Source organism: Cornus florida, unplaced genomic scaffold (assembly GCF_030987335.1).
Source record: "Cornus florida cultivar Cherokee Brave unplaced genomic scaffold, ASM3098733v1 CherokeeBrave_3.0.0_Hap2_Chr11, whole genome shotgun sequence".
In the NCBI taxonomy this organism is placed as follows: Eukaryota; Viridiplantae; Streptophyta; class Magnoliopsida; order Cornales; family Cornaceae; genus Cornus; species Cornus florida.
Genome location: NW_026775581.1, coordinates 43714810 through 43741216, shown reverse-complemented (window position 1 = coordinate 43741216; position 26407 = coordinate 43714810). Strand labels below are relative to the sequence as shown.

At 36.2% G+C, this 26407-nt stretch overlaps 1 long non-coding RNA gene across 3 annotated transcripts in view; it reads right to left on the bottom strand.

Annotated features, from left to right (window-relative positions):
* The window catches only part of LOC132283451 (uncharacterized), a 33616-nt gene extending 13559 nt beyond the window's left edge, over window positions 1-20057 (bottom strand). The window contains exons 1-4 of one of the 3 annotated variants that reach the window (XR_009472035.1): window positions 19632-20057; window positions 18214-18335; window positions 16429-16478; window positions 2602-2832 (exon numbers count right to left, since the gene is read on the bottom strand). This is a non-coding gene — a long non-coding RNA (uncharacterized LOC132283451). The remainder of the gene's footprint in view (window positions 1-2601; window positions 2833-16428; window positions 16479-18213; window positions 18336-19631) is intronic. The other 2 variants (XR_009472034.1, XR_009472033.1) reach the window with 2 other exon arrangements.
* Window positions 20058-26407: the final 6350 nt, after the last annotated feature.

Sequence of the window (26407 nt, the reverse complement as noted above, 5' to 3'; positions counted from 1 at the left end):
TTTTTGTAGAAAAGTACTCTGGTTGCTCTAGGAAATATCTTTTGAAATATTTTATGTTGGGGGTTTTTAAGGAATATCTTTTGAAAGATATTTTCATTCTGGCCTAGTTTTGCAGTTACCCTTTCTTGGAGGGGCCATTGTGCAATTAACGAAAGTTATTATAAAATGCCTCATTTTAAGCCTGGATCCTCGTATGGGATTCATTTTCACATTTCATCGAGTCATGTACTCTTACAATTCCCTTCCGGTCGTTTTCCCCAGTTTTACGGTTTTCGGCTCTAGTTATCGCTGAATTTATTCGGGGTATATCTTTCTGCACGGGACTCAGTTTTCGACGCTATTTCTTCTGTTGTTTACTTTTTCTTTTTTTTTTCATTTCGGTTCCTTTTCGTTCATGGTGTTTTACCATTTAAGCGCGTCTGCACAGATTCCACTTTTCCGGACTTGTCGGGGCACTTTTAGTAAATGAAAAAGTCAGCATTTTAGCCTTTTTCCTCCCTCTTTGGCCGGCAGCCATGGCAGCCTCTAGGGTTGCCACTATTCTTTCTTCTACTCCACTCTCTTCCCTTGGTTATTTGTTTCTAGCCTTAGCGTTTATCGAAAGCCTTGGCAAAGCGCACCTTTCCCCCTTATTAGAATCCATTTTCGACCATTTTTAAGTTCGGGTTTGGATTTTCATGATACCTCAAAGGTTAAAGTTGTTTCCCTCGTTGTCCCCGACATAACATAGTGTTACCCAAGTAATGACTCTAGAGGGGGGTGAATAGAGTCAATGGCCAATTTTCGCAAATTATAGAAATATAATTTCTAATCAATAATATAACCTATTGTGCAATAATCAACATATGAAATCAAGATATGAAAGTAAACAATTTATAGCACAATTATAAAATAGATAAGGGAAGAGAAATTGCAAACTATAACACGACGATTTTTGCGAGGTTCGGAAACTCCTACTCCTCGGCTCAAGATCCCTCTTGAGACTTCCCAATCCAATATAGCTTCTCCTTATGGGTGGAGAGCAAACATTTACATGAAGCAACTCCTTGCTTCGCCTTGCTAAGAAAACAACCTTCCCTTAGTCTTCCTTTGGGTCACACCAACCCGGTGGGTCAAATCAACCCTTACGATAGATAGTAACAAGAACAATGAAGTATAATAGATCTCTCAAAGATAGTAGTACAATTTTCAGCTCACAACTAGAGTATTGATGAATATAAATAAAGCTCAAACTCTATAAATGATATGGATGAGAGAAGATGATATAAGTGAAGAACAAAAGCTTTAATTAACTCAATAAGATCTCTCAAGTGTAGAATAGAACAAAAACTCTATGAAGATTCGAATTAGAGCAAAAGCCCTTTGAATCCTAAGTTAAATCTCTCAAGATTTGTATATAAGTGAATGAGAGAGATGAAGAGAAGATTTGAGAACAAAAGCTCTCTTTAATGCAATATGAAGTCTTTCAAATAATGTCTCTTAATTATTAAGACATTCCCAACTCTATTTATAGAGTTTCCAAACTCAATATAGCTGTTGGGAGTGGAATGCACGAGGGTCGAGAAGAAAATAGCCGTTGCAGTTTGAAATCTGTAGATCTGCGACCAAACTGGTCGACATGTGGCTAAACCGGTTGACATCTTGGCTTGAACCGGTTGATGTGTACTCCAAACCAGTCGACATCTCTTGCAAACCAGTCGACATCTACTGAGCTCCATTTGGACATTTGCTACTGCCTAGATACCGGTCGACATGTGTGTCAAACCGATTGACATGTGCGAGCTTCAACTTGGATTTTTGCCACTGCCTAGATACCGGTCTACATGTGCATCAAACCAGTCGACATGTGTATTAACAGTTTTGACAGACAGTTTATGCATATGACTTTCAGTACAAGACATGTGCACACAGCTTATTTCCATTAAAAACATTTAAGTAAATGTCTTTACTTTAATCTATATGTCCATTTACTTTAAGTTTACAATGTAAGTAAGGAATTACCCCCATTTGGATTCAATAAAAAATACTGAAAAATTGAAATCCAACTAAATCAAAATGTAGAAATTCAGTTTCAGTACAAATTTGGATTCTCGACAGTTTTGGTAAAAATGAATCCTTATGTAGACCAATGTAGACTTGGTCAAAAATTCTGATAAAATCAGTTTAGGCTAGTTGAAGTATAAAGAGTTATTACCGGGAAAAATTATTTTAAAATAATTATTATTTCAAAAATTCATTTTTCACACTTAGCCAAAAACATAGTTTTTCATGACGCACATTCTGGGGTCCTAATGTCCGTTACCAACTCATGGTAATAAAGGCTTCTCATGCCTTAATTATTGACCAATATGAATTTTATGATTGATGTGCACGGTCTGAGCATTTCTAGCACAAGTGATGAGTTCTTTCAAAACTTATGCAAGTTTGAACTAACTCACTCTTTAGCAAAGACTCCATATGTCAATTGTATATGAATGAAGTGCATAGTCAATTACTAATGGATATAGGAGCATACGAATGATGATATGATATGCATGGTCCTGTAGAGATGAGCTTCAAATGGATTCATAGATACTTTGACATTGAATCCTAAACACTCACCATCCTATCTACCCTTTCTTCAAGCTTTGTTCATGATCTTTAGGCTTTGAGGTAGTCTTGCTTTCTTCCTTCCTTTGAGTTGCTTTCTTGCTCATTGTAGTCCAAGCTATTTTTCTTTGCAACTTCAACTCTTCTTTGTATCCGTTTCTTTCCTTGATGTGATCTTGAGTAATGGAATACTTGGAATGATCTTTATAACTTCATTGAGGTCATTCTTTGAATGTGAATAATCTATATAACACTCAATGTAAACATTAGTCCTTAAACACCATTAATGGTTTATTATCATCAAAACAACTAGATTGTCTTTGGATAAAATCCTTAAGGTCAACACATAGGAGTATTGTTGGATTCGGAGCACTTTTCTTTCGGTGGAGAATTGAGATTTTCATCTCAAATTAAGGTAGGGGATGATATAAGTTTATATTCTTGATGTATTGCATGCTATTAATGCTTATACAACTCATTTACATGCCTTTGTATCAAATCTAGAAACTTTAATTAATGATTTCTTTATGTAAGATTTAATTCTCCCGATTGATTATAGCTTGGATTAAACTTGTGGCATGCTATTAAATTAGACCTTGATATGTTCATTGACATATATTAAATTGAGAGTATTTGAACAAGTATTGAAATTTTTATTTAATTATTTTCAAGAATGAAAATTTAATTCATATGGGTGTATCTAGCTTAAAATCAACATGTAATGTGATATTAAATTAGGCCCTAGCATACTCTTTAACATATGTGAATTTGAGAGTATTCGGAAATGTTTTAAAATATAGTAATAATTAATTAATTAGATTAATTAATTTTATTCCAAGTGTACTATTAACTTCATTGAATTTTCGACTTGATATTGTTGATGAGCATGCCATATACTTTCATATATATTAAATCGAGAATATTTGCTTAGGTTTTGAAACCTTTAATTTAATTATTTTCTTGTATGAAGGTTTAATCCTCATGGTTGTATCTTGCATGGTATTCACTTGTACTATGCTATTAAGTCTTGACATGTTTAATAACATATTTTAATTTGAGAGCAATTAGATTAGTTTCAAAATCTAGAGATTTTAATTAAGTGAATTAATTAAAAATCTATTCAACGGTTCCATGGATTTGATTAAGTTTCTAACTTGATATTATTGATTACCCTGACAAGTTCTTTCACGTGTATCAAATAGAGAATAATCGAATAAGTTTTGAAACTTATATTTAATTATTTCATTTGTATGGAATTTAATTCACATGGTTGTATCTTGTTTGGAATAAAATTGTAACTTAATATTAAATCCTTGACATGACCTTTGACATTTCTTGTTCATAGAATATTTAGAGTTACCTTATAGTCTTGAGAATTTAATCCTTTAAATTGATTAAATTCCCTTTGATATTGAATTCTTGCCAAATTTATAATTTGGAACTTGCTATATAATCACATGATAGTATTCTACAAGTTAAAGTTATGATTTAACTTGTTAGCATACATATTTACTTATATGACATTTAATATGCCATCGTAGAGTGAATGCCTAGGGCATACCTTGTGTGAATATATATATATTATATCTTGATTTTCACAAATTGTTGATTTTGGGAGTTGGGATATCAAATAAGAATTGAAATGGCTAGGACTTGATTCTAGTATGGGAGATAGAGAGCTCCCTACAACAGATTACGGTTTTAATCCGGGCGATATCCGAGTATCTACATTGTTTGATTTCATCCTTAAGTTTTAAGTGTCCATTCCTTGAAGACTTAAGAATCTTTTCGTGTCATTGATTTCATCCTTAAGTTTCAAGTGTCCATTCCTTGAAGACTTAAGAACCTTTTCGTGTCAATGATTTCATCCTTAAGTTTTAAGTGTCATTTCTTGAAGACTTGAGAATCTTTTCACGTCATTGATTTCATCCTTAAGTTTCAAATATCTATTCCTTGAAGACCTAAGAACCTTTTCATGTCATTGATTTCATCCTTAAGTTTCAAGTGTCATTCTTTGAAGACTTAAGAATCTTTTCGTATCGTTGATTTCATCCTTAAGTTTCAAGTGTCAATTCCTTGAAGACTTAAGAACCTTTTCGTGTCATTGATTTTATCCTTTAAATTTCAAGTGTTGCATTCCTTGATGATTCAAAACCTTTTCATGTTATATGGAATGATCCTACATAAGTATCTTGACTTAGATTCTAGGTGGCATGAACCGTTTCGGTTATTAGCGCATTCTAAGTTACAATTTGACAATTTTGGATACCTATGTTCTATCGCGTTACGCCATACGCTCTTATGTTGTTTACTTGCATAAATATTGTGCTTTATGCTAGAAATGCTTTAAAGTAACTTGGAATGATCCCTGCATCTCATCTTGACATAGACGTTAAGTGGCATGAGCCCCTTTGACATGTTTCACCTTAAGGTGATAATATTGTAAAATGCTAGGTTTATGCATACTCATTCTCTACGAGTACCACAGGATACTCACCCCTCGCTGAGCGCGACCTGTTTTAGTTACGAAAACTTGGTTTGAGATGCACATCATTCCTTGGATGACTTGTAACTTTTAAGTTTCCATTTCATGCAAATGTTAACATGAAATGTCATTTTGTAGCTTTATATGTCAAAACTTATATATTTGATTCCATATATGTAATGTGTACATAAGTACACCTTTTACAATGTATTTGACATGTATGAGATGAGGTTGGAGGCTAATAACGTTTATTTTGTATCATATGTAACTTTTGACTTCATAAAATATTATGAAAATATTAAAAAATAACAAGTCATTGCTTCACCATGTTTGCATCGGGTGTGGGAATTTCATTTTTATTCTTCCGTAAGGTCTCATTAATCATGTATGAAGTGTGGCCAAGGGCCAAACGGTAATTTAAAATCATTTGTTAATTTTGGTTTTCAAAATTTTCATTCTAGTTCATTTTTGGCCGTCGGGGGGTTGTATTCTGCATCGGCCATTTTTGGGAGTCGCGAACCATTCCTGCACACTCAAAATCACTATTTACGTTTGCATGCATGATTGTTTTCAGGTTTAGAGTCATATTTCACAAAATGAGCACTCAATGGATTTATTTTTGGCGTTTTCTGCACAATCTAATCTAGGGGCATTCTGGATATTTCATAGCAGTTTTTTTTTTTTTTTCTTTCAACATGGTCGAGTAGAAAACGTGATTTTAGGGGGGTATTTCTTCTTCGTGTTTTTCCAGAAAATGTCGTCTTGGTACCAGAAATCCCTTACGAAGTTCAGTTTTTCTGTTATGCATGTAGCAGCTTTTTAACCCTCTTGATCTATTCTGATCTAGGAAATATCAGAAAATGTTTGTTGTCAGCCATTCATGTCATGGGGGCGGCCATGGGAACGCGGCATTCCCTTTGCGCGCGCACAGCAAACCCCTTGCGCGAGCACAGCGCGCGCATAGGGACTATCATGGTCGGGCCGCCGCGACGTCGAATTTGTTTTTAACCTTTCTCCCTCGTCCGGACTCCAAATCGAGTGAACTTTTTTTTGAATTTGACTAATTTTTCATTGTCTATCAAACGATGTGCTCGGTTACACCTAGATAATTTTGGATCATTACTAGTTTACCCTTTTTGCTTTATTTGCTCGTTTTCCTTTGTTTTGTCGTATCTCCTTCGTCCGGATTCCGAATCATGCGATTCTTGAGTCCATCTTGATTAGTTTTTCGATGTATTTCCAGTGGTGTGCCCAGTGGAGCCCGAATTTATATTTTCAGAAATAACCATTTTGCCCTTAGGATTAAATTTGTCCGGTCTTCTTTCAATCCGCTTCCGCTACTTCTTTTGAGTTCCGTGAATCCATGGGAAGTCACGGACGTGTCTTAGGAATGATGTACATTCCTAGGGATGTTTCTTCCATGTGGAAAGACTAATTTGCCCTTAGTGGCATGTTCGGTCTTTTTCTGATCATTCGCTTCCGCATTGTTCTCGTTGAGATTCGTGGTCTCATGGAAGGTCACTCTGGCTTCTTAAAGATGCATTGCATCTCCCGATTCTTATTTTCTGTTTTCGCTTCCACACTCAAATCCGTTATCGAGTTAAACTTCGGTTCAACACAAGACGCACTGACTTGAAAAATTAGGGCCGTCACAGTAAGGCTCATGTGAGCGTAGAATCGTAGTCTTTGTCTGGTGGAATGAAACGTGGACTAAGGAGGTACTATTTCATTTCCTTTTTCCTTCGTGGCTTCACAACGTGGTTGGGGAATGTCTGGGATATTGATATCATCTCTTGGGGTTTTGTAGTGACCTTGATGTGATGACATCATTGAGGTCTTTGTGAATTAATAATTATCCACATATTTATAAAAATATCTTCCTAAGTATGAGCATATAATTTTTTATCCCCTACCAACTTGTATATACATCAAACTCCGCAATATATGCATAAGGAATATTTTTCGTTCTTTACGTTCTAGCTAACTCATTCTTTGGGATTGCATTTGGCTAAATTTATCCCTTTTATGTATGGAGCAATACTGGTTGAACAATGTTCCATACAAAATCTTTCTAGAACTCTTGTAATATATGCTTTCTGAGACAATCCTAAAAATTTACGTTATCTATTCATATCACATAAGATACCTCATCCATATATTTCATTTCAAAGTTCTTAGAGATAACTTCTAGTTTCATATAATAAACTAAGATCACTACAACCAAACAAAATATCATCAATATATATAGAATCAGAAATATAAACTTACTCTCACTAACCTTGTAATGTTTCCAAATTTTGTCATTTTCTATGTTCAGGAATTTTTTTGATTTTTGTTCGAGGGTATTTTTGTCTTTTCTCGTTTTACGTGCCGAACACTGTGGGGTATGCCAGGTGTTTCAGAATGTTGATTGGGACATTTTCTTGAGTTCAGAAATTTTAAAAATGCATCGGTTGCCATTTCGGCATTTTTCTATTTTTCGAATCGAGAGGTCCCAGGTGGGACCTGTTACTGGAATTATTGTACACGGGAATTTTATTTTGGGCACATGACATTTCACCCATTATTATTTGATACATGTTTATGTGATTTTATGTTTAAAGGTGTGGTGGTAATGTGTTTAATGAATATATATATATATATATATATATATATATATATAATGTTAAAGATATTATTTTATGTTGTAGGACCCACCACTAATTAGTCACTGTTATGGCCATAAGGCCATTTGCCTAACTATCATTCTCTTCCTCTCTCCTAGTGTCGTCACTCTCTCCGTCTTCTTTTTTTTTTTTTTTTTTCTATTCTTTTGGAGGCTTCAATTTTTCCTCCATTTTTTGGCCAATCGGTCGGTTTTTCAGTCTTGGTTCCTTAACGGAAAATGTTCATCTCGTCGTTCTCTATCTCATAATTAAAGGATTTAATTTTTTAAGGAGCGGTGATTATTTTATGAATTTTTTAAAATTTTGTACTTAAGGCTTCAGAGGGGGTTTCGGGCCACTTAGAGTCGAATTCATGAGCTGGGCCTTTGGAATAGTAGAATTTCCTCATTAACGGCTATGTTCCCACCAAATAGTTTTCTGTTCCGCCATCATTGACCAACGTTGACTTTTGTTGGTCGACATTAACCGCGTTGACCGACGTTGACTTTTCCGGACGGGGATGCATTTTGGCTACTTTTGAGGTAAGGATGTCTAAACCGTCACGTTTTGACTTTAGTTGAGTTCATTTATTTAATTTCTTGCTAACAATGCTTAAAATGATAAATGTATTTAATGTTGATAATGTATTTACTTGTTGATGTGACGAATCATGACTTAAATGATATTAATTTCGTATATTTATATATGTGCTTAGTTGTAAAGTTAAGTTGTTTAATGAACATGCCTTGTGTTGAATTTATTTCTTGAGATTACATATATATGATGATGAGTATGTATATCTAAATTGATAATGTGCAGGCATGTTTGCATCGCTTTCATTCATGCATGATTCCATTCATAGCATGGGCATGGGCATGGTTTGGGAAAAGTGAGGTTGGAATGTTTCTTTTTAAATAAATGTGTTTGAAAAGGATTGTAAGGAAAGGATTTAGAAATGAACCGGGTATCGCGAGCCCGGGGCTAACTTGACCTAGAGTGGGCGCGACTCCGTGTAGGGCGTGAAAAAGTTGACATTATGAGTGTAAATCCCGGCTCGGTAAAGTCAGTTAGCAGCTAACGTGACCTAGAGTGGGCGCGGCCCGGTGTAGGGCATGAAAAAGTTGACACTAAGAGTGTCAATCCCTGCTCGGTAAAGTCAATTAGCGTAGATGGGGATTTGGGGTTGGTGTGAGACCAAGCTCAGGACAGTTATGCAATGCATTGCATTTCATGGCATTTTGGCATCGATGATTATGACTGATTATGTGATGATAATTTTTTTAAAAATTGAATGACGTGAATTGTGATTTTGATAATTCCCCATGTATGATCCCCGACATCTTTTTTTCCCGTTCTTTGGTTATTGGCTCAAGGGAGTCCAAAACCGGTGTTTTAGGCATTACTTACTGAGTTGTTGAGCTCATCCCTTATCTTAACATTTTCAGGAAACCAGAGGAGTATAGACTTATGACTTGTATCCACGGACTTAGGCGTCATTGCCATTTTACCTATATTTGTGAGTTTTCTAATGATGTTAGTGATATGATGTACTATGAGTCTTGCGATGACGTTTATATTTAATGCATTGACATAGGAAAGAATGGTAATGCCTTAGATGACCTCAGGTTTGGATAAGGACCCGATTAGTGATTCGGACCATTGGGTTTGGGGCTTTACAAATTTGGTATCAAAGTGTTAGGTTCAAATACCTTTCGAACGACGGGTAGTGGTTTACCTAGATGGGGTAGAGAATTGACCTGCATCATTTATGTGCTTATATGTTAAAGTGCTTAACTGTCTAAGAAGCAGGCTTATTTATTACCTGTTTAAATGTTTACTGTTTTGAAAGGCATGCCTCTTTGCTAAGTGCTTACGTGTTTAAATGCCAGTATATGTAAATGAAGTGTATACGTAATCTGAAAACATGTTAATTGTGAAAAAATGACAATGATAAATGTGATGTTTATTTTTACATAATGATTTAATGGACTCGTTGTTCAAATTGATGGGATAGGATACGGTCGTGTCAAGGTATATGTTTTGGTTATTATATACATATGTATACATGTATAAGAATATGTGGTCAAGCACGGAATGGTTGCTAGTACGGTAGAGTACTTGTCGCGGCATAGCTAGTTATGTGAGTTTTGACCTGAGTAAGCAAGGAGCTTGGTTGCTCCAGGGTTGTTTGGGTGCTGGTTCTTATTGAATAAATGGCATAGGTCTTTAGCTCGTGGATCGAGCTATTTGGTGCATGGCTGCTTCAGTTTTTTCGTCGGTTTTGGGCATAGTGCTTAGGGCATGACTTTCGAACGATTGCGTATGGCACAGTGCGATGTCCAGGGTGAGACGTATGAGTTTCTTATGTTAGCGCCTTGGTTTTATTTGATAGTGGAGGTCAGGTGTACGATGTGAGGTTTTCATGAGGCGTGTATGACTTTTAAGGGCTAATGTCTGTGACTTCGGTCACGGTTTAGTACAGAGGTTCTTTTCGAATTGATTTGCATTAGGTGTGACGGGGTTTGATAGAGTCTTGAGCATGGTCTGGCGATCGTGTACGTATATTTCGGGTATTCTGGTACGGTTCGAGGAAGCATGTCGGTTACGACTGTTAAGGAGGCTTGTTGAACTCTGTAGGTCTAGGGTGACGTAAGCATTGACTGGAGTCATGTCAGTTTCGGATGAACGATTGCAGGTTATGGATCATTTTGTGGTCTTGCAAGAGTCTATTTTAGAGACTGGTTAGTTGAAGAGTGATCCTCATTTTAGAAAGTTACAGGAGTGTGTTGCGGGTAATTGACTCTCAATGAGTCGATTGCAGAGCTCGGTCGACGAGCGGGGTTAGGGGTTGGCACGGTTGACAAGAGAGTCTCGAGGTGGTATCTAATAGTCAGTTTTAGCTGTGTAATGCAGGATTGCACGATAAGGCAGCTAGTATGGGGTTATTACGGTGCTTGGTTAGTTGCAGATGAAGTGATAAATGGTAAGTATTGTGTTATCAAATGGACTGTGTTCAAGAATTTGAGAGCTGTGGATAGGGGTGATGTTTCAAATTGCGTCTGGAGTATTAGGAGGTGGTACTTGATGTTTGAGGATCCAAAGAGATGGACTATCGATTGGAATGATTGGGACGAGGGTGATCCCATAGGTTTAGTTGGAAGACCCATCTGACTTTTGTCGGGGCCAAAGTGTTATGGGAAATGGTGAAAAGGAAAAGTAATGATGTTGAACCTAGATTGTGAAAATTCTTTAATTAGAGTTGTAGATTGCCTCGGAATGAGTGGTTCGAGTAACCGGTTGAGTGTTAGTGACTAATTGTGTTATAGATGGTTTTGAGGAAATAGTTGGGTGTTGAATATTTTGGTTTTTGTGCCCATTTTTCCTTTGGGATTTGTCGGCATGGCATTGCCATTTAGAGTTTCTTTTCTGGTAGTAAGTAGTGGTTGTTGTGGGGAGTATTGAGAGTGAGGCATACTGATGAGCGCTGAAAAGTGCGTATTTAAACCCCTTAAGCTTAGGCATTCTAGTACCTTTATCTATCTTACTTTACCGTTTTAGATTGATTTCGTATTATTTCTATTTTCAGGTACTTATCCCAAAAATAAGTTAACTCAGCCAAATAAGAGCAGAAATGAAGCAATTCTAGGATGAATCAAAGAAAGAAGCCAAGTGGAAGTAAAAGGAAGAAAAAGGTGGAAATCAACATCTTCGATCAATCTCAGATCAAAGTTCGATCGATCCAACATGATCGATCTCAGCACTTCAAGATGGATCAGAGCCATGATGACATTTTCAGAGATCTAAAAAGTTTGATCGATCCAATATGATTCTTCGATCTATCGAACTACCTTGTCCTTATCAAAATGATTGATCTTATCTAGTTGTACCACCCTACCAACCACTTTTGTCCTTTTCCCAAAAATATCTTCAAAATATCTCAGATTTGTCTTTATCCAAAAAGCACCGCCATTGAGGATCGATCCAACTTCAGTTCGATAGATCTCAGCCATGTTCGATCGATCCAAGTCCAAGGTTCGATCAATCTGACTTCCTCCAGTGCGAAAAAGTTAAATCTCCAGCTCACAAAAAGTTTTCCTTTATCCAATCATTGGGGAGTATTTTGTGCACGACCCCAGCTCATTTTGTGTGTCATTTGACCTACCTATATAAGGATAAAGATTACTTTTCACATCATAACACATCATATCACATCATATCATCTCATACCTTGAAAGAACTCTTGGAGAGCAAGCTTAGAGGAGGAGGAGGCTAGAGACACCATTGGAGACTCTTCATCAACCAAAGAGCAAATCTCTACCATGGAGTTAGCCCTTGATGGTTGGAGAAGCACTACCATGAATGGCTAGACATCCTCTTGGGGCTAGAGTTAACCCCAAGCATGCTTTCTACATCTTGATTTTGTGTATTATTGAGAGATTAATGTTGTAATACATGTTTTGGCGCTTTTATATATATATAGATCTTGTTTATTCAATGATTTATATGGTTTAATACTTCCAATTGATCATTTCATTCTATCCATATGTCTATGTATGCTAGAATAGATGTTTATGTGTTTGTCTCTATTTCTTGTGTTATTGGTGCACGTCTATGTGTATTAATGCCATAGATTTAGAGATTGTCAAAACATTGTGCTTAAAGGAATGCTCTTGTAATTTTCTAGATGGTTCACGCTCATTTCTTGATGGATTGTGCCTCTCCCTTAGCTTAATTAGTTTAATTTTATGTCATTAGCTTAATTGTAGTGTAGTGGTAGCATAGTTGTTAGATGGGAGGACAATCCATGCTTGTTGTTTGATGTTCCATACTTTTGAATGCAAGTAACATATGTCTCTAACCTTGTGGTGTATTTGGCTTGTGAGCTTAGTGAAAGGATTAATGACTTGCTAGATATATTGTGCTTTTCATATGCTATTTAGACAATATATACTTAATTGTTAGATATATTGTGTTTTTCACATATTGATTAGACAATATATACTTAATTGGTCACCATTGCTAGTTGAATTAACCAAACACACACACACATTAATATTGCAACACACATTTCCCTCATTAGTCACTTGTTAAGGGTGTAGAAAAGTATTGTTTGGTGGTGACCTCTAAACCCCAAGTTCTCTCTCTCTTATTTACTCTTTATTGCATTCAATTATTTAGTTTAATTTGCTCTCTAGTTTAATCAACCAATCAACCATTTGTTTAATCACTCGACCTACTAACCCTAATAGCAATTCCACAACCAAATTCAACTCCAATCCCTTGGGACGATCCTTACTCTCCCTAACTATATTTTTAGTGAAGGTAGTAGTGGCTTCTATAAATGTAAAACTTGGCCCTCGCCTTAATTGCACTCTCTTAAGCTTGTGGTGCGATGACACACCACATACTCTCTTGTTGTGATGGTGTCATCCTAGGGATGCTTGAGGGGAGATCATTTGGCGGTAGCTTGTTGAGTTGGTGGGATGTGAGTTCGAGTTGTCATTCGAGGATAATGGTAGTAGAGGAGTTATGGCGGGATGTTTTGCACTGATGAACATAATGGTTTAAGGTATGATCTGAGTGTGGTTTGGAGAGTATGAGTAATTTGTTGTGTGTTGTTACGTGGGTGATGGGATTGTGCGCTAGTTAAGGCTATTATGGACGGTTTAATCTCTAGAGCCAGTAAGGGCGATGTTGCCTTATAGGCACCTTTTTTCTTTTAACGAGTCAGTGGGTTGTTGAGACTAAGGTCACGAGTCTTGTATGCATGGTGATCGAGGAAGTATCACCTGGGAAGGTAGAGATAGAATGGGTGGTTTAGTGTCGTGCTAGAGCATAGAGGTTGTCATTTGGGAGTAACGGGTCCCAGATGGAACGGGACGTGGTGTCCAAAGGGCTGTGATTGTTTCTAGTGTTGGTATGCCGTGAACGTTAAGGCTCTTGTTTGATTGGTCATATTATGGGATATACCCTGGTACTAGACGAATGGGTGGTATTGATCTGATTGGTGTTGGCTAGCATGGGTATTGTGGTATAGCGTATATGAGGTTCCGGTGTTAATAGTGTATGACGGTCCGTTAGTGGTGAGATCATCTAGATGAGTTCGTACACCGTTAGTGGTGAGATCATCTAGATTTGAGTTCGTAGTCCGGTACGAGTATCCGGTTGGTTCTCCTCCTTGTGCGTAAAAAGTTCATTTCATCTCTGGTGAGATTGGCTATCCACAGTTGGATGACTAGTGAGTAGCATGTGACAGGGTGTCGGGTGTATTTAGGTGCAAGTCGTTAATCTCTTGTGAGAGCGAGGTTCGTTATCCTTTCTGTTTTTTCTAGTCCTGACATCGTTGGTTGGGGTTCTTGTTCTCCATTTAGGAGTTGTGCATGTTCACAGGTGGGCAAACCCGTGTTTGGTTTGTTATCCTGTTAGAGTTCACCGGCAAAGGTTTGGTTGAATGGGTTGACTCATTCCCACGGAGGAGGTGGAGTCTTTGGTTTTAGTGGTGCTTATTTTGAGAGTGGTTTCGACCGGTAGTGTGCGAGGCACGAGTTGCCAAATAGGAATTGTATGTTTCTGGTGTCTGGTGCTAGCAGTGATGGCTAGGGGTATGTCATGAACTATAAGATTGGGGATGGTTAGGTGATGTGATGTGAGTCATGTACTTGAATGTTTTTATAGAAGTCCGATTTGAGCAGTGTCTTGAGGACAAGTGTCCATGTCACCTCAGAACTACGTGATTAGAGAAAATGAATATGGGATTCTGTTGAGGAAAAATGGGAATGATTGATTTTGGTTTTGAGATTTCAGGCATGAGATGAGATAATCGTATTGTGTGTTTCACGAGGTCAGAATTGAATCAAATAATGTTAGGGAGTTGTCTACCTGGTATGGGTGTTATGATAGATTGGTTTATGCGGGTCAATGATTGTGATATTTGGTGCCATGTTGCTTTTAGTTTGTTATGGTTGTGTGATTAAGGTATGATTGGGATATTTAGAGCAAGTATGTGACTATATAATTGTTAAGGATTATGTAGAGTAATGAATTATTAGTGAGTGGATCTCATGGTTGTCTTGTGGACTGTATGAGATTGTATTTGAGGTTTGAACCTGAGGACAGGAACGATGTCTATGTTGAGACCGGATTGATGATGAGAATGGCCCAGCCAACCATTTCTCCTGAATCAGTCCCTCTTTAGCACAATGTCGGGTCAAAGGTCAATGATTGTTTTGATTTGTCAGGGTTAGTGAGAGCATGGTATTGTACGTTGTGTCGGTGTAACAGTGTGGATTTGGATGATTTGTCTCGGTGACGAGGTTTGTTAGGTAGGACCAAGTGTCTGTTAAGAGTTTGTGGTATGATCATTGATTATTGAAGATCTTGTTTTGAGAGTTTGTGTCCTGGGTACAGGATAGTATGTTTTATTATTCTGGTGACTCGTGATTATGTAGTCATTGGGAGAATTATTATTTAGTCATCTTGAAATTGTTAAGTATCATGATTGCCGAATGGTGTGGGTGGTGGTCACTTGTACCGATATGTGATGGTATAGCTATGTGTTAGATAGCGAGTGAGTGGTCTAAGAGAGATCTGTGGATTTGGGTTTGAGTTTAATTATGTGTTGGACGGGATTCCTTGTATGGGGTTTAGTGTGTCCTTTAAAGGATGAGTTGTGACTAGATGTCGTCTTGTTCAGTAGTCTTATGACCATTCTTTTTCTGGCTCTGAAGCCTTGCGTAGCGGTATAGAGTGGACCGGTGTCGATTTTGAGTCGGATGTAGAATCCAGTTGGTTTTGTGTTTTGATATTGTGAATGATGGGTACCCTCATAGGGTAGTGAACATTACATTTTTGTGGTAGTGGTGTGTGATTGCTTGTTGAAGTCTGGTGTTAAAGGTAGTAAGCACTACGAAAAATTAGGTTTTTAGTTACGACCAAATCTGTCCCTAAAAACCCTAAAACCGTCCCTAATAATCAAATATGACCGTCCCTAATAGTTGTGTCACAAATGATTTTTAGGGACGGTAAAAATTTTCCATCCCTAATAAAATCGACCTTTAGGGACGGACTTACTGTCCCGAAAAGGTCCATCCCACTTTCATTTATTAGGGACGGACTTACTATCACTAATAAGACCGTCCCCCTTTGATTTATTAGGGACGGTGTTTACTGTCCCTAATAGTTGATATATTAGGGACGAACTTACTGTCCCTAAAAAAATATCTGCAAAACAAAATATATGTACTTGATGCATAGGCTCTCTCTTTTTTTGGTAGGGAGGGGGGAAGTGGTAAAATATCATTAAAAGGCGCCAAAACAAGGGTACGACCCATATAAACAGGAGGTACACAAGAAGGAAAACAAAAAAATATGCATAATCACGATAGATCCATGACGGAGAGCATTAGAACTAAATATCTAGGTAATACAAACTTATAGAGCATTAAAATCCAGAAATTGATAAATAAACAAATAAAATAAAACATAATAAGAGCATTAAAATCCAGAAATTGATAAATAAACAAATAAAATAAAACATAATAAGAGCATTAAAATCCAGAAATTGATAAGTAAACAAATAAAATAAAACATAATAAGAGCATTAGAACTAATTATCTAGGTAATATAAACTTATAGAGCATTAAAATCTAGAAATTGATAAATAAACAAATAAAATAAAACATAATAAGAGGAGTAAGAAATATATCATACCTAAAATTCTGATCAAACTCAATCTTGGGTGAACAGCTAGTGGATATGACCTGCAATAAGTATATAATGGCACCAATTATCAGCTCTGAACAAGATCTTGTGCAGGAGATATTCTATGTTTTGGAAGCGAACTAATACAACCTTCAAATGGGACCCTGGCTAAATTGTTAGCATCAGAACTTCACTAACAAGTCAACTGCAAGGCTTATTCTGGTTTATGAAGGGTCGCTTTCTAGAGCATTCATAAAATTTCCTTCCTTTCACTAACAAAGGGATTGTAAGGGCCTATTTGATTTATTTTTTAAGTCACTTCTCTTAAATTTTTTCCTAATAAAAATAAAAACTATACAATCACTTTAATATTTTTTATTGCGACCAGAAACTGAAAGACAAGATATAGAGAATATCATTCAGATGTAATAGTAGTGCCGGTATTTTTAAAACTTGACTTCCTAAACAATTCTCAAGATTTGCCTAAGGTTATGGCTTTAAAATGGAAAAGAAAATAGGATTTATGTAACCAAACCTAAATAGTTGAAATAGACTTTGTTGAGTCGAGTATGATTATTTTACACCAAATCATCCAAACACCAAAATAACAATAAATAAAAATGAAGCACTAAATAGTTGTAGTGAAAAAAAAAAAAAGAAAAAAAATATATCAATTCTGATCAAACTCATTCTTGAAATCTGTACGAAACAGTGATGAAACCACAAAATATATGTCTGAGGTGGAGGAGACCTTGAATAACAATAAGATATAAAAAAGATTCATATAACTATAATAGGGGGCTATATTAAAAATTCTTTTTGGACATAAATGAAATATATGGCAAGATGCCATCACTCTGCTGTGTTTTGCTTGATACTTGCAATTAGCAAACTTGTCCATGGACCACCAGCAATCTAGGCTACTCTGTTTGTATATAATTCCCTATTTTCTGAACATAGTGGGAAGGAACACAAATATTTTGCTAAGCCAGCATACCAAATAAAATTTAAGATAAGTTTCCCTCATCAATAAAGAACATTGCATAACCCATTAAGTGCATACAAACGGTATGGATATGTAAAAATAATTACAAAACAAAGGTGACAAAGGATAAAATAAGTATACTTTTAAATTGTGGTACCAGGTAATGTAACAAAAATCTAATGGAATCAGAAATATCAGCCAAAGTATGCTTCAAATCAGTTACTATAGCCGTGAAGTTTTTTAATCAATAGTAAATCAATCAAACTTAAGCAATTAATGATGTATTAGATAGATTATAAATAAATTTTAATCAATTTGAACATTTGGTTATAACTGTATGAGGCTACCTGCCTGATTCATAAATTAGAGTTTGGGTTTATTAAAGAGAGAAGAGTGATGTAGATAAAAGTTATTGCACTTGGGTAACACAAAAAAGTCCCTAATAAAGGTCTCAACAACTCCCTACTGAGATTCTTCTTGGGTTTTGGGGGATCATAGGACACAAAGGTGAGAACTATAGTTGTGAAACAGGTTCAGGGGTAGTAATGGCAAGGATTAGTCAATTTTGGGTCAGATCATAATTGGATTGAGTTGAACTTAGAATGAGAAGTTAATATTGTTAACTCAAGACTCATCTAGCCATCAAGTTTGTTGAGTTTTGAACAGATTCAAGTTTATACAGAAATATACTTAGTTAAAAATGGTTTTATTATTATCATTATTATTATTAACAGTGATCAAATATCCTTGAAGAAAATAAATTTAGATCTACCAAATGAGAAGCATCGAAAGAGAAGATTGAAACTTACTTTGAGATAGCCCTATAGCTGCGGACTTAAACTTTCCAGAATCAATGGGGGTGTACTTATCACGGCGCATATCATTCGCAGTCGAGGCTAAAACTGAGTTTTCTGAATTGGGCAACATCCATCTGCATGTTATATGTGTTAATTGATCAAAAGCAATGTAACAAACAACTACTGAGGGAAAAGTTTAGTTTCGAATGAATTCTTCCATACACAAATATTTTGCTGAAAATATAATTCCCTATTTTCTGGACATAGTGGGAAGGAACACAAATATTTTGCTGAGCCAGCATATATATATGTTATCAATTTTTCACTGAAAAATCTCCTATATTGCGCATGAATTAATGGAATCACCACTTGGATCAGAATGTTCTGCAATATAACTAAAATAAATGAACATGCTTGGAAGGAGAGGTTCAAAACTACTAAGCTGATTGAAATGGTCAATAATGCGCAATTTGTCAGAGCAGAGGACAAGGTTCAACAAGTAATACATATTGAAGTTAATTTAAAACACTAATAATAATAATAATAATAACAATAAAGAAACACCTATAGATATATAGATAACATGTATTAAAATGGAAATTAAGTATATCGATAGCACAACCCACTATAATACATAACATATATGACTGATTAGTCTCCAGAGCTAAATCCCCTAAACTTTAAACAAAAAAGGTAAGCTTATGCAGTGTTTAAAGTAGAGTTAACTTGACAATGCATATACATTAACACAAGCAATTTGATTGCATATCCAAAATAAAAAAATAAATTAAAAAAAAATCCAAAATACACTTCAACTCAAGAATACCACTCATTTTTCACTTTCAATTGAGAGGTCTTAAGCAATGTTGATGTGAGAGTTGGACCCATTGCCAACATTCACTTTACCAAGCATTCACAAGTTCACATTCCCACCATAATTAATAATCATCTCATGCCACTTTCAGATTGCACATGAAAGCAAAATCCATTTATCAAAGTGGTATATAAAACTGTAATATATCAAAATCACTAACTGTAAACACAGCAAATTACCATCAAAGAATATACTAATCAAGTTGGGTGTGAATCAAATGGTAATATGGTATTGAAAACAGGTTCATCATCATCAGTATGTAATTTTGATACAATAAAAATGATAAGCCCACATCTTTCTATCATGGGGACAAAAACCACGAAAATTTGTACTAAAATATTTCTCTTTGCACATCTAACACTTTACCACTAAAAATTATATCCCAAACGAAGCCTACTCCCCCATTAAAATCTATCAACAGAAACACAACAGCTCCATTGAATAATCAGAAATGACAACCCTAAATCTGATAAACAATATAATTTTTTTTTTTTTTTTGAAAATTCCAAAATTCAGGAGGAATAATAATCAACAGATTGTTAAAAAAAGGTAATACCTGGGACGAAGGTGCAAAGATAGAGCCGAAAATCCCAGAAGATGAAGAAGCAAATGAGTCCTTTGAACCAAAAAGATAGAAAGTTCAAACAACTTGTATGATTTCCAACAGCGATTCAGACTCAGACGACAAGCCTTTTCCAGATTTGTAGTTTACCCCTTTTTGCAATTTCGAAACCCTAGAAAAAACTAAGGTGAGGATCATGAAAAATGACAAATAGGAAAAGTACAAATGAACTTTTGCTTGGCTCTACTGAGATTAGGAGGTTGGCTTGGCTGGAAATGGAAGAAACCTTCCAAAAGTTACTATTAGGTCGTAGAGCAAAGCGACGTTGAGAAGAACAGAAGAGGTGAAGAACTGAAGAGCTTTGTGAGTTGTGACGGTGGAAGAGGTTTGCAAATGATACTAACTGTTTTTAGATTAAAAACGACGTAGTGTGATGGGCTTCCCTATGTTGTAAAATAAAATAATTTTATATTATTTCATTTTTGCGCCAAACAAAAGAAAATGAAGCGCTAAAGTTTGGCGCTTTTTTTTTTTTGGGCATTGGGGACGGTCCTCAATAGACTGTGCCAAAAAAAACTTTTTTAGGGACAATTTTTAGGGATTTGGTGACATATTAGGTTGACTGTCCCTTAAAGCCTGGTATTAGGGACGGTAAAATTTGCCCGTCCCTAATAATAAAACCTTTAGGGATGGGTTTTAGTGCGTCACTAAAAGAGTGTCCCTAATACCCTAATTTCTTGTAATGAAAGTTAGCGAACTTATAGTCTTGTGATCTTATGAGGTGTTTCTCGAAAGGGAGTGTGACTATGGGCCTCCTTCTTTAAGGAGGGTAGATTTCGAAGACGAAATCTTTTTAAGAAGGGTAGAATGTAATGTTTCCAAATTTTGTCATTTTCTATTTTCTGGAATTTTTTGATTTTTTTTCAAGGGTATTTTTATTTTTTCTCGTATTACGTGCCAGACACCGTGGGGTGTGTCGGGTGTGTCAGAATGTTGATTAGAACATTTTCTTGAGTTCAGAACTTTTGAAAATGCATCGGTTACTATTTCGGCATGTTTCTGTTTTTCGGACCGAGAAGTCCCAGGTGGGACCTGTTACCGGAATCGCTGTGCATGGGGATTTTATTTTAGGTACATGACATTTCAACCATTATTTTTTGATACATGTTTATGTGGTTTTATGTTTAAAGGTGTGGTGGTAAAGTATTTAATGAATATATATATATATATATATATATATATATATATATATATATATATAATGTTAAAAATATTATTTTATGTTGTGGGACCCACCACTAATTAGTCACTTTAATGGCCATAAGGCCATTTGCCTAACTATCATTCTTTTCCTCTCTCCCAGCGACGTCACTCTCTCCCTCAGTTTTTTTTTTTTTTTTTTCCTTTTCATTTGGCGACTTCAATTTTTCCTCCATTTTTACACCAATCGGTCGGGCTTTCGGTCTTAGTTCCTTGACGGAAAATGTTCATCTCATCATTCTCTATTACATAGTCAAATGGTTTTAATTTTTTGAGAAGTGGTGATTATTTTATGAATTTTTGAAGTTTTTGTATTTAAGGCTTCGGAGGGGGTTTTGGGCCACTTAGAGTAGGATTTCGGAGTTGGGCCTTTAGAACAGTAGAATCTCCTCATCGACGGCTACGTTCCCACTAAATAGTTTTCTGTTCTGCCATCATTGACCGACGTTGACTTTTGTTGACCGGCATTGACTTTTCTGACCAGGGATGTATTTTGACTACTTTTGAGGTAGTGATGTCTAAACCGTCATGTTTTAACTTTAGTTTAGTTCGTTTATTTGATTTCTTGCTAACAATGCTTAAAATGATAAATGTCGGGATTGAATGTTGATAATGTATTTATTTGTTTATGTGACGAAGCATGACTTAAATGATATTAATTTCGTAAATTTATATATCTGCTTAGCTGTAAAGTTGTTTAATGAACATGCCTTGCGTTGAATTTATTTCTTGAGATTACATCTATATGATGATGAATATGTAAAGTTGTTTGCATCGCTTTCATTCATGCATGATTCCATTCATGGCATGGGCATGAGCTGTGACAACCCAGATTTTTAAGGTTGAAATTATATTTATTTTATAATTTTTAGTTGTCAAAATTGAGTTTAATTTTAAATTGGAGACTTACCAATTGAGAGATTTAAATTAGTTTGATTTGATTTTGTTACATTATATATATATACATACATATATATATATATATATATATATATATATATATATACATATATTGTATGCTTGGTGGAGCTACTTGCCGAAAAAAGAAAGGAAGCAATGAGCAGGTGGACGAAATTTGGCGAATCAATTGAAGAGGAATGAGCAGTAGCCGAATTAGAAGGAACCAAAATGGGAATTATGATGCGGGACCCACGAGAGGAATTATTGGGTTTTGATTTTTTTTTTTTTTTTTGTAGATATATGATTTATATGTATATATATATATATTTGGTCAATCTAATATTGGATAAGAGGTGGCTGCCGACCTTTTTGTGGAAGAGAGAAAAAGGAAAAATAAAGACTGGAAATGAAAGATAAGAAATGGTAAGGTGATGTGATAGAGGTAGGGACCATTAAGAGATATTTTTGCAATTTATTTCTTTGGTTTGAGTACTCACGTGGCTTTGTAGGAGAAGAATAGGCAAGATGGCTGAATGCAATAATGAGAAAGGAAAGGTGAGAAAAGGGTGATAAGGAAGAAAATTGGTGGCGGGCCCATGGCCTTTGATCATTGTTTGATATTTTTGGTGAGCTGTTTGCACTGTGTCGGCACAAATGGCTTATTTATTGGGTGTTTGAGGTATTCATAGACAGTATGAGAAAATTAAGGAAACAGAGAAGGATAAAGATAGAGAAAATAGAGAATGATGAGATTTTATGAGCACAGAGAAGTGCACAGAGCCGAGAGCATGGTGATAAACAGACAGGGAGAGGTCCGAGAGTTACAGAGGAGGCCGGAAGGTTGAGGCTTTGATGATCTAGTGAGGAAAATTCTTTTTTCAAGGTAGAGATGTTCTAATGCATAAATTCTTGTATTTGTGAGTTTTCCTTCTTAATTCAATGTCAAGCATGCTCCATTTGTATAATCTTTGCAAGGATTGTTTAGATGTTGGATATGGAACACACGACTACTTGTTAATTGTTGTGTAGTGATTATATATTCCTATATGAAATTAAATTCGTGTCTTAAATGTTTACCATGTTAACAATTTTAATGTTGAGTTGATGATTTGAAACATGGAGCATTCTTGCATCCATTGGGAAGAGAAAAGGGAAAAATGTTTTCAAAACAATTGAAATAAATTTTTGGGAAAGTATTTCTAAAAGTGTTTGTGAAAATCGGATGCCTAGGAGGCGCCTAGTGGTCCGTGTTGTTAGTGTAGTCTGGAAGGGAGTATGGTTAAGCTAACTAGGCCGGATGTGACGGCTTGGAGGTGCCTTGTGGTCGTGGATAGTTAGTCAACCCTCCATTCGTGACGCCTTGAAGGTGCCTTGTGGTCGTGGATAGTTAGTCAACCCTCCATTCGTGACACCTTGGAGGTGCCTTGGGTCGGATTACACTAATGGTTTGGAAGTTGAAACGGAAATGTTTCGAAAATGGGGAACGACATTTGCATAACGTTGCACTTCATGACATTGTGGGAAATTTATAATTGGTTGACATTTGCTACATATTAGTTGTTGTGGTTGAGAATATGTATTCCCCATGGTATGACCTCGTTCCTTTTTACCCGTTCCTTATGTGGATTCACGAGGTCATAAGAAGTGTGTCTTAGACACTTCCTACTGAGCTTATGCTCACCCCATTATTTTTAATATTTTTTCAGGATACGGAAAAGAGATAGCGGATGACGATCCACCACAAGTTTAGATGAGATTGAAGATCTATTTTATTTTGCTATCTTTTGTATTAGAACTCTAATATTTTGTAAATCTAATCTTAAACTATTTTGTGAAACTTTAGTTTAATTGGTATAATGTTGTAAGCTGTGGACTTTAAAATTTTAGCTACATTTATGGACTGTAACTTAATGTAACTAAGGTGTGTTCCTTGTTTGGATAAGATAGAGGAATGGGACTTTTTATATGAATGTATTCATTTTGGGAATGTGATATAATAATTGTGTTGTGCGTTGGGACAGGATATGTTAGTTTTTAAGGCCCAGTAAGGCCATTGCATTTTTTATGTATTTCAACAGGTTGTAGAGGGATTTTTTTTGCGGAGGTCATGCTGAAATTTTATATATTTTATTATTATTATTTTGGTATTTTTTTGGGTCGTTACAAATTTGGTATCAGAGCAATGGTTCGAATACCATTAGGATGACAGGTAGAGGCCTACCTAGGGTTATGTGGGAAGTCATTTGCATTATTTATGTGACTATTTGCTAAAGTGTTTTGTTGTTTGAAAAACATGCTTAACTGTCTACTTGTTTACATGTTTATGTGTTTACGATTTTAAAAGACATGCTTCTTTGCTATGTGTTTACACGTTTATATGTTTATATGCTAAATTTTTGTTACATGGCCATGTACGTGGAATAATTAGATGATCTAACCGTGTAAATGGAAAAAAAAAAAAAAAAAAAAAAAAAAAAAAGCATGTTGGTTGTGTATGAGGAATATGGGGACGAAAAGTGGTAGGCACGGTGTGTGCAGTTCTAATTTAAATGCTAATGTAACGAGTAATGAGCATGGTATATGCAAACATGTTTTGTGCAACATTGTGGGTTTCATTCATTTTGTATATGTATATGTCTATATTCTTATGTGGTTATGCGGCTAAGCATTGGGATGGTTGTTAGTATAGTAGAGTACTTGTTGCGGCATATCTAGTTGTATGAGTTTTGACCTAAGTAAGTGAAGAGCTCGGTTGCTCCAGGGTTGTTTGGGTGCCGGTCCTTGTCGATCTAATGGCGTGGGCTTCTAGCTCATGGATTGAGCTATTTGGCGTGTAGTCATCTTGATCTTCTTAGTTACATTTTGTGCGGTACTTAGAGTACGACTTTAGAACGGGTTCATATTTTCATTTTTCATGGCAAGGTGCCCTTGTTGTGTGTGAGTTTCATGTATTAGTGTATGAGTTCTGGTGACCGTGGAGGTCATATGACCTTAGGAGGTCAGTGTTTTTGCGACATAAGTCACGGTTTGGTGTGGAGGTTCTTTTCGAACTGGTCGTGGTAGGTGTGACAGGGGTTGTTTGAGTCGCGAATGTAGTCTATGGATTGTAAATGTATATTTCGAGCATTTTGGAACAGCTTAAGGAAGTGTGTTGGCTTTGACTATCGTGGAAACTTGTTGGATTATGTAGGTTTATGGTGATTTAGGACCGGTTACCAGATGTAGATCATTTCATGGTCTTGTAAGAGTTTGTTTTAGAAACTGGATTGTCGAGGAGTGATTCTCATTTCAGAGAGTTACAAGAGTGTGCTATCGATAATCAACTATCGGTGAGTCGGTTGCATGGCTCGGTCGATGAGCGGGGTTCTAGGTTGGTACGGCTATCTAGAAAGTCTTAAGGTGGTGTATAGTGGTTAGTTTTAGTTGTATAGCGCAGGATTGCACAATAAGGCAGGTAGTATAGGGTCATTGGAGTGTTTGGTTGTTTGCTGATGAAGTGATAGCTGGTGAGTATTGTGTTATCAAATGGATTGTGTTTTAGAATTTGAAAGCTGTGGATTAGGGTTGTATTTTAGATTGTGTCTGGAGTATCAAGAGATAGTGATTGTTGTTTGAGGATCCGAAGAGATAGACAAATGATTGGAGTGATTGGGACGAAGTTGACCTTGTAGGTTAATTGGTAGCCCCATTTGATTTTTTGTCTGGGCCAAGGATGTTTTAAGGAACGGGAATGAGGAAAAGTAACAATGTTGAACTTAGGGTATGAAGTTTTCTTATTTGGATGCGTAGATCACTTAGAAAGAGTCGTTTGATGTTGTCAGTTAAGCGTTAATGATTGATGGCATCGTTGATGGTATTGAGGTGACAATTGGGTGTTGAGCATTTTGAGATTTATACTCATTTTGTTTTGAGGGTTTGTCGGCATGAAATTGCCGTGTGAAGGATCTTTTCTAATGGTAAAGAGTGGTCGTTATGGGAAGCATTGAAAGTAATGCTTATTTTCTTATTATGATGTTGTTGTCCTAAGGATGTTTGAGGAAGAACCCCTTGGTAGTGGCTTAAAGGTCTGGTGAGATGAGAGGTACGAGTTGTCCTTCAGGAAGAATGGTAATAGGGGTGTTATAGTGAGATATTTAGTGTTGATGAGCAAGACGGTTTAAGGTATGACCCGAATGTGGTTTAGGGATTATGAATTGATTGTTGTATATTGTCAAGTAGGTGATGGGGTTGTGTGCCAGTTGAGGCGATTGCGGTCGGCTTAGTCTTTAGAGTCAGTAAGGACGATGTTGTCATATATGCACCTTTTTTTTATGGTGATTAGTGGATTGTTGTGACTAAGGTCACGGGTCTTGTGTGCACGGTGTTGGAATGGGTGGTAAAGTGTCATTTTATGGCTTAGAAGTTGTCATTTGGGAGTAACGGTTTCCTGATGGAACGGGACATGGTGTCTGAAGGGTTGTACTTGTTTCTAGTGTTTATGTGTCGTGAACATTGGTGCTCTTGCTTGGTTGGTTTTGGTTGGCATGAGTATTGCGGTGCAGTGTTTGCGAGGTTCCGTATTAGTAGTATTTGACGATTCTTTGGTGGCAAGGTCGCCTAGATTTGAATAC